The sequence below is a fragment of the Lygodium microphyllum genome, chromosome 4 (assembly GCF_053477565.2).
Source record: "Lygodium microphyllum isolate KBCC chromosome 4, Lygodium_microphyllum_v1.1.10, whole genome shotgun sequence".
Lineage (NCBI taxonomy): Eukaryota > Viridiplantae > Streptophyta > Polypodiopsida > Schizaeales > Lygodiaceae > Lygodium > Lygodium microphyllum.
The window spans coordinates 54,839,329-54,847,500 of record NC_141138.1 but is presented as its reverse complement, the minus strand read 5'-3'; positions in this window follow the sequence as shown (position 1 = coordinate 54,847,500).

The window sequence follows — 8,172 nt, the reverse complement described above, 5'->3', positions numbered from 1 at the left end:
TTTCCTGAGTGCATTCAGAAAACTTCCGCCTCCAAAACAGGCCCCGAAATGGCCTCAAATCAAAAAAACAGAGCAACTGAGGGCTAAAGCCAATACTTGCAGCATATACTGCCCTCTTGCTACACTGCGAAGGGCGTCTCAATCTGAGCAATGCACTCTTGCACTTTCCGGCTGTGCTACCTGCAGAGACTTGCTCCCAAAACAGAAAAATGAAAGCAACACTGGTCCTCTTACCAGAACACCGCGAACTTGGTTTGCTTTCTTGAGCTCCTTACCACGAACAAGGCTCTGATACCATGTCAAGATTGTGGGAGAGAAGGAAGGAGTCTCACTTGTAGCTTTCTTGCTTGCACAATGGGGGAATACACACACAAGTGGAGGCTGAAAACAGTTTTCCTCTTCTTAGTTGTGTAAGCCAAAAAGAACTCTCATACAAAGAAATAGAAGAACCCTATATATGGGTCTCAAACCAAACTCAAATAACTAAGGTGGCATACTAACTGAACCACGAACTAGAGTAGATAAGGATAGCTGTCATCTAGCTATTATTCATGGGCGGTGTACCAACCGCATCTACAATTAACAAGTCGGTGACATAAATGCACAACGGTCACCCTGGCATATCACGAGTGGAGCTCGATATCTCAACAATGTCCACTACTTCCACTGGTAGGACTCGGTCTAGGGCCCATGGGTAGAGGAATGATAGTTGAAGGGCCTATGGTTTGGAGTTCTCCTTGCTCCCAAATAATCAGTCCCTAGGGCCACTTGATAGGATAGCAATCCTCTCATTGTGGCACGAGCTCTCCAAAAAGCTATTGGGGTTGTGCTCTAGCTCTTTGCTACACTTGCTCCACCAATTCCCATCTTCTTCTCTTAGCTGTAATGATGCACTCAGATACTTGGCTACCTTCTAGATCTTCCTAGGGTACATCTGGTAGTGGTGGGCTAAGCTCTCGGGCCTATTGCTCTTCTCCTAGCTCCTGCTCAAAGTCCGGCCCTTCCTTCGACAATTGCTCTTGTGGGGTCACAGGGCAGCTAGGGGTGGATGCGGATGCTCCTGCTCTTCAAAACCTAGCTCCTTTAGCTCATTAGCAGAGAGACCAACTTGCCTCAAATCCTCGCATTGTTGTTTTCTCGTTAGGCAGGTGTGCTGGTTGGGAGAGCACACTATTGCAGGCCGTATTTCAAGGCTCTAGTGGTCAATTCTAACTTCCTGCTTGTCCTCTTCACAGAATCCTCATCGTCTGCTTGTGTTACATGGAGCATTGTGCTTAAGAAGGCTTGTCGTTGCACCTTTGAACTTGCTTCTATAGCTTTGACTCTAGCCTCTGCCAACACCCGCTCACATTTTGCTATGGCCAAGCGCTTGAAAAGTTCTCACACCTATTCTTCAAAGTTGTGCTCTTCCCACTACTTGGCTCTCTCTTCCAACTCCTCCTTGCCCTTCTCCATGCTTTGAGACAGCATCATTACCACCTGTCGTTGTTCATTCCATACATCTAGCATGTGTACTTTTTCCTTGTTCCCATGGTTCAATTGCTCCTTGACTATCTTCTGGGCTTGTTGCGTCACACGGAGAGCTACATGGAAGTTTCCAACAGCCTTTGGATAGATCTTTGTTCCTCTGTGTGTGGGCATCTTGGTTTCCTTCCTGCCATTGTCTTTCAAATTTGGCCATGGTTTTTATCACCTCCACCTCCTGTTCTAGGTTCTTCATCTCCTCTTGCAGCCTTGCGTTGCTTTCTCTATGGCTTCTTCCCTCTCTTTCTCCAAGCATTTAATATCCCTTTCCAGTCTCCTTTGTTCCTCCAACTCTAAGGCAATTCTCTTTTTCAAGTCTTCTATTTCTTTTTTATATCTTTGTGCCCTCTCTTCTGTTGCGGTCCCTAGCTCCTTTGTAGCCTCCACAATTTTTTTCATATTCCCTTACAGCTCTTCATCCAACTTTGCTAGTTCCTCATTAAGTTGTTGCATGCTTACAAGGTTCTATTTTTCCTCATCCCACCTTGTTTTCCACTCTTCTTCTTCTCCTTTCTTTGCTTTGAGCAACTCTTTTAGCTCTTAGATTTCTCGTTGACGCTTTTCTACCTGGTGGGTTGCTTCCAACTTGAGTGCAACTGAGACTTCTCTCTCAATCTCCAACTTGGCTGCCGCCACTCTCTTCTCCTCCTTGGCCTTTTCTGGCTGCGCCAGGAGCTCTTTGACATACTTGGTGTATGTTGTGGCCGTGGTGAGAGTCATGGGAGATGTTCTAGTTGTGGAGGCCTCTAGCTTTTGCCTCTTAGGATCTTACCTCGACTTAGCGTCGATTGCGGCCACTCTTTTAGCCCCTATAGAGGGGGGCCCTACTCCCGAATCTGGAGCTATCTCCTACATCTTCGTTACCAAAAATGGCATCATGGACATTACCTTGCTAGAGTCCATGACAGCTACAATGTCTTGGGCGGTTGAGGTGGTCATGGCATGGGACGTGAAGATTGATGCGGTTGAGGTGGTCATGGCATGGGACGTGAAGATTGATGGGAGGGGGTGCATTAGGGCCTTTCCCTTGCCTGATAATATTGGGACTACTTTGATTTCTAAGGCCCTAGCAATGCTTCTTGGCTCTCCTTCCCTCCGGGGGCTCATGGTGTCTAGCTCTTCCATACCCAAGGTCTCCTCCACTGACCTATGGATGGTCTCGACTATGTCTTTATCTTCCTTTCTTCTCAACTCTTCTGCCTCTTGCTCTACTTTTCTTTTTCTCTCATCTTCGGCCCTCTTGGACTCTCTTTGGAACCTCTTCAACTCAGTCCATTCCTCCTTTGTCATTGTTTCTTTTATTTCCTTCTATGGATTTGATGGGGTTCCCTTATTTGGTGCCTTGGGCTCTCTTTGGCTGGGACTATGTCTCTTGATCTTCCCTATCACTTATAGTCCTCTCACTAGACTGCTCCTCCTATTTGTGGTGTAGCAGTCAGTCAAGGGTCTCTCCTACTCCCTCTTCACCTCCTTCTATGTCCTTCAGGGCCTCTTGGATGATGGTCATTAGTATTCCACCGAACTTGATGGTGGATGCCTTGGAGGAGGACTTCTTCTGGGCTGACCTTGCCATGGAGGCTGGGGATTCCCTTGATGCTGCTACTGTGTCTGTGGTCAAGGCCTTTGATGAGATTTCAACAATCTTTCGCATGAAGGTGTTCCAATCTACCTCATTTGGGGATCCAGCTACGATGCTTTCCAGCAATGCACAGCACCCCAATTCTGTTCATATGGGCATTGTACTTTTGACTGGAGAAGAGAGTATGAACCATCTTTGCATGTAGTTTGATTTTAGGATTTGGGATGTCCACCAAGCTTATCCCATTCACTGTATGTACAGCAGCCTTGCTCATCCCCAGCATGCTATACACGTCCCTCTTTGGGTGTCTCTGTCCTGCTAGTCAAACCTAGGGCCTTCTCCACCACTGCAGAGCTCAATTCCACCTCTCCTCCCATAGTTTCTTTCGGTATTGAAACTCCTCAAAAATTTTGTGCACTTATTGTAGATCGCCTGCCCAAGCTTCTCTATGTACTTCTATAGGTGACACTGGCCCACGAGTTACTTTATGGGCGGCTCTTTCATGATGGCATCTTCCATGTTTACAGTGTGCTTGAATGTGAACTGACTGTAGCCCCTCATTTCTACCGTCATGTCATACTTTGCTTGCTCTTCCTCCATGAATGGGAGCTTGCTACCTTTATCTTGCCCTGTCATTTTAGGTTTATGTCATATATCATGGCCCACCATTAGTTTTCTTGAGTCAGCTTCCACAAAGAGGTAGATAAGACATACATGAAAGCTTCTTGAGAATGTGAAATGCTTAAGTATAGATTAAAGTTTGCGCTTCAAGCAATCCACACGATTCAAAAGTATACATTATAATTTTTCCACGTTCTAAGTCTTGTCATTTCTACATTGATTGATGCTTAAGGCATGTTTGTTTTCTTCTTTTCCAGTTTTCTTTTTATGCTTGTTTCCTTTCCACCTTACCCCTTCCCTCCCTCGAGAATGATTTGAATCCTTCCTAAGATTGGAGAGCGAAGGGCTAAGGGCGTTTAGGCACCATTGGGCAGGACATGACCTTGCAGAAGCCAGGCATAGAATTGTGGGTTATATTCCAAGTGAGCGTGGCAGTCCATATCGTGAGGTGTGGTGCCTACATGTGTAATATAGGTTAATACTTCAGTGATAAGATTTCCGGAGTTGATCCTGCTAGCAATGTGTAGCTCTTCTTCATTAAGGACGCGATATAGGTAAGGGTGGCTAACGATGTGATCCTCCAATGATTAATTGCGAGTGGTAGCCAACACCCTAAAAGAGGTGGGAGCTACGCAAGTGGGATCATACTCAAAGGTTTTAATGGTGCATTGTTGCTTAGCATTGGTCATGATTTGGCAGCCTTCTTGTTCCTATTAAAGTCGAAGTGCATACCATTTGCATAACAAAGAGTCGTTGGCAGCGAGCTGTTTCAACTTCGCAATTTCTTGGTCCATGGCAAGGACTTTGCTCTTGACATAAGATGTAATTAGGCATTTTTTGTGGACTTGTTCAATGAAAAGCTTAGTGGCAATGAGTTCCTCAACTACCTCGACAGTTTTGACAAATATGAATTCAGATTCCTCCCATGAGTAGGGTAACGTGCGCACTTCCATTGCTAAAGGCTCGTCTAAAAGACTTAAGTCCAGCCGATTGTAACTCTTAGCAAGCATGATAAACACGGCATCCAAGTGTCTAAGGCATGCAACAAGTCATTGCCAATATTCTGAACTAGGTCGACAGCCATGGTTAGAATGGATCTCCATTGGTAAGAGGGTCTAAGGCTGGCAAGTGGGTGAGGTTTGGTGGGGCTAGATAGTCCTGCAGTTGTTGGGTGCAACCTTTGTTGTGGTTTTGGCGGTGGTGCACTAAGGGCGGCCTAGGTAGTGGGTGGTGTGCTACCAGATGCTTGGGTGGTGGTTAAGCTACTAGCACGACAAGGTTGAGGCGGTTTAGGAGTAGCGGGCTATGGTTTGGGTCAATAGACTTGTTGATTTGTGATGGGTTTAGGTTTTGCAGGGGCAATAGGCCCTACAGCCAGGGGTTTTTGTAGCATTGATGTTTGATTTGTCTTGATGCTTCGGGTGGTTAAGCTTGACGACAGTGTTTGGGTTGGGTGCTTGGCCATCGAGGCTTTACATACCTAAACCTAGGTATTACCCTCGTAATAATCTTGCACTTGCAATAAGGTCTTGGGGACCCATCACAGCTTGACCATTCCTCGAGGCCTATAATTTTCTTTGTGTCATGAATCGCGTGGTAGGGGGACTTGCTCAAGCTGCTGCGCCGAACACACACAGAATGCACAAGGAGAAGCTCACTCAAGAGACAAGAAGAGAGATGGAGGCCAAAACGTTTTCTTGCTGGTTTCTTCTTCTTCTTCCACACACTTTACAATGTACACAAAGTATAGATAAGATACAACATAAATGAAAGTGGCCTACTAAGTCAAACAATGTATAACCGGCTACACTAGTCGACTGGCGCTATAACTATGCCAGCTGTAAATAGGTGTAATAACTTGAATATAATAAGTAATGAGTCAGTGGCCATGTGAGAGTCATAATGACCATCGACGTGCTAAGTGTAGACGTGTGGACCCATCTAACCAGGTGGTCCATCATTAATTTCTGCATGTATTGAGCTTGTCATCTCAACACTCCCCCTCAAGCTCAACTGCATCTCTGCAACTCCAAGTAAGCTTCGAAACTTTTGAAGCTTCTCTGTACCCAATGCCTTCATGAAGATGTCAGCTATCTGATCCTGTGTGCTGACATGCACCAAGTCAATCTCACCTGCTAGTACCTTCTCTCGCACAAAGTGGTAGTGTACCTCAATATGTTTTGTCCTAGCATGGAACACAGGGTTCCTAGCCAACTATATACTGCTCATGTGTTACAATAATGACAACTGGACCTTCCATCTGCACATCTAAATCAGCCAATAACTTTTGCAGCCATACTACCTCACATGCTGCAACAGCAGCACCTCTATACTCAGCCTCTGTACTCGACAAAGCAACTGTAGATTGTTTTTTGCTACTCCAAGTAACTGCTGCACTACCAAGAGAGAACATGTATCCATTGGTAGATCTTCTATCAGACATACTACCAACCCAATCTGCATCTGTGTATCCAAACACCTGTACATCTGTACCTGCCTCATAGAAAAGTCCCTAATGTAACGTGGACTTCACATATCTCAATATGCGTCTGACTATATCCAAATGTGGCTTTCTAGGTACTTGCATAAACTGATTCACAAGACCAACAGCGTAGCTCAAGTCTGGCCTTGTAATGGTCATGTAGATCAAAATCCCGACTATCCTCCTGAACATAGTAGGGTCTTTTATCTCATCCCCAACATTAGCACTCAACTTTACATTCTTCTCCAATGGGACTGAAAGTGGTTTGCATGCTGTCATACCATACTTGGACAACATATCCAAGCCATACTGTCTTTGGAACAGCCATATACCATCATCAAATCTAATCACCTCAATGCCAAGGAAGTACCTTAGCTCACCTAAATCCTTCATCTCAAACTTCTTCTTCAAAAATTCCTTGACTTCAACAATCCCACTATCACTATCACCTGTAATAATCAAGTCATCCACATAGATGACTATGATGACCAAACCTACATCTCCCTTTCTCACATAAAGTGAGTGATCAGCGGTCAAAAACATAAAAATCAATATTGACAAGATACTCTCTGATCTTGTCATACCATGCTCTAGGTGCTTGCTTGAGCCCATAGAGTGCATTCTTCAACTTGCACACATACGTGGGATGCTCTAAATCTTCATAACCTGTTGGCTGATCCATATACACTTCTTCCTGGAAATCACCATGCAAGAAGGCATTCTTCACATCCATTTTTTGCAACCTCCAACCTTTGGCTGCTGCCAAAGCAATCACACATCTAACAGTTGCCATCCTAGCAACTGGGCTGAAGGTTTCTTCATAATCTATGCCATATGTCTAGGCATAGCCTTTTGCAACTAGCCTAGCTTTGTACCTACTAATAGAACCATCTGCATTGTGCTTAATCTTATAAACCCACTTACATCCAATAGCTTTTTTGCCCTTCGGCAATGATACTAGATCCCAAGTCTTATTGGCCTCTAATGCAGCCATCTTCTCATCCATTGCTGCATCCCAATGAGCATGACCAACAGCCTCCTCAAAACATGTGGGCTCAACATCCTCAATCACTTTCACCATATAAGCATAATGGTGAGCTGCATAACCTTCAAAACCAAATCTATTAACAGGGTATCTCACCCTGTTAGACCTGCGTACCACTGGATCACTTAATGGAGTCTTTGCATTGACGCATGCTCTCTGCACACCTGGAGTCCTCACTGAAGGAATGTCAAGCTCATCATCCAAGCTCTCTGATCCACTGGAGTCTCCATCAAGAACTGCATCAATGCCATGTGACACTTTATTCTTTCCTTTGTCTTTACCTGTAGTGCTACTAGATGCACCTGAAGATGTAGAGCTACTCCTTAGTCTCCCAGACCAAGGACTACCAGATGATGTCTCTGGTCCACTAAGAGTCCGTGATTCTTGCTTTTCAGCCTATACATGAGTGCCATGATCATCATCATCATCCAATGCATTCCCACTAGATGCATACCAACTGCTCATTTCATCAAAGATGACATCCCTGCTCACTCTGAACTTACATGTGACAAGGTTATAACAACGATACCCTTTTTGCTCTAAAGAGTATCCAACAAAGACACACTTTTCAGCCTTTGGATCCATCTTCTTCCGCAACTCATCTGGCACATGAACATATGCAATACAGCCAAACACTTTCAAGTGTGAGACATTAGGCTTCTTACATACCATGAACTGCAGATGTGGGAGTTCTGTTCATAATATAAATAGGAGTATAAACAGCCTCAAACCAAAAATGCTTAGGCATATTCTTTTTAGCCATCAAGGCGCGTGCAACTTCTGCAATATGCATGTTTTTCCTTTCTGTAACCCCATTTTGTTGTGGGGTATACCTGCATGTGAACTGTCTCTTTATCCCATGAGACCTCAGAAAATTATTGAACTCATTCGAGAGGTACTCTCCCCCTCCATCTAACCTCA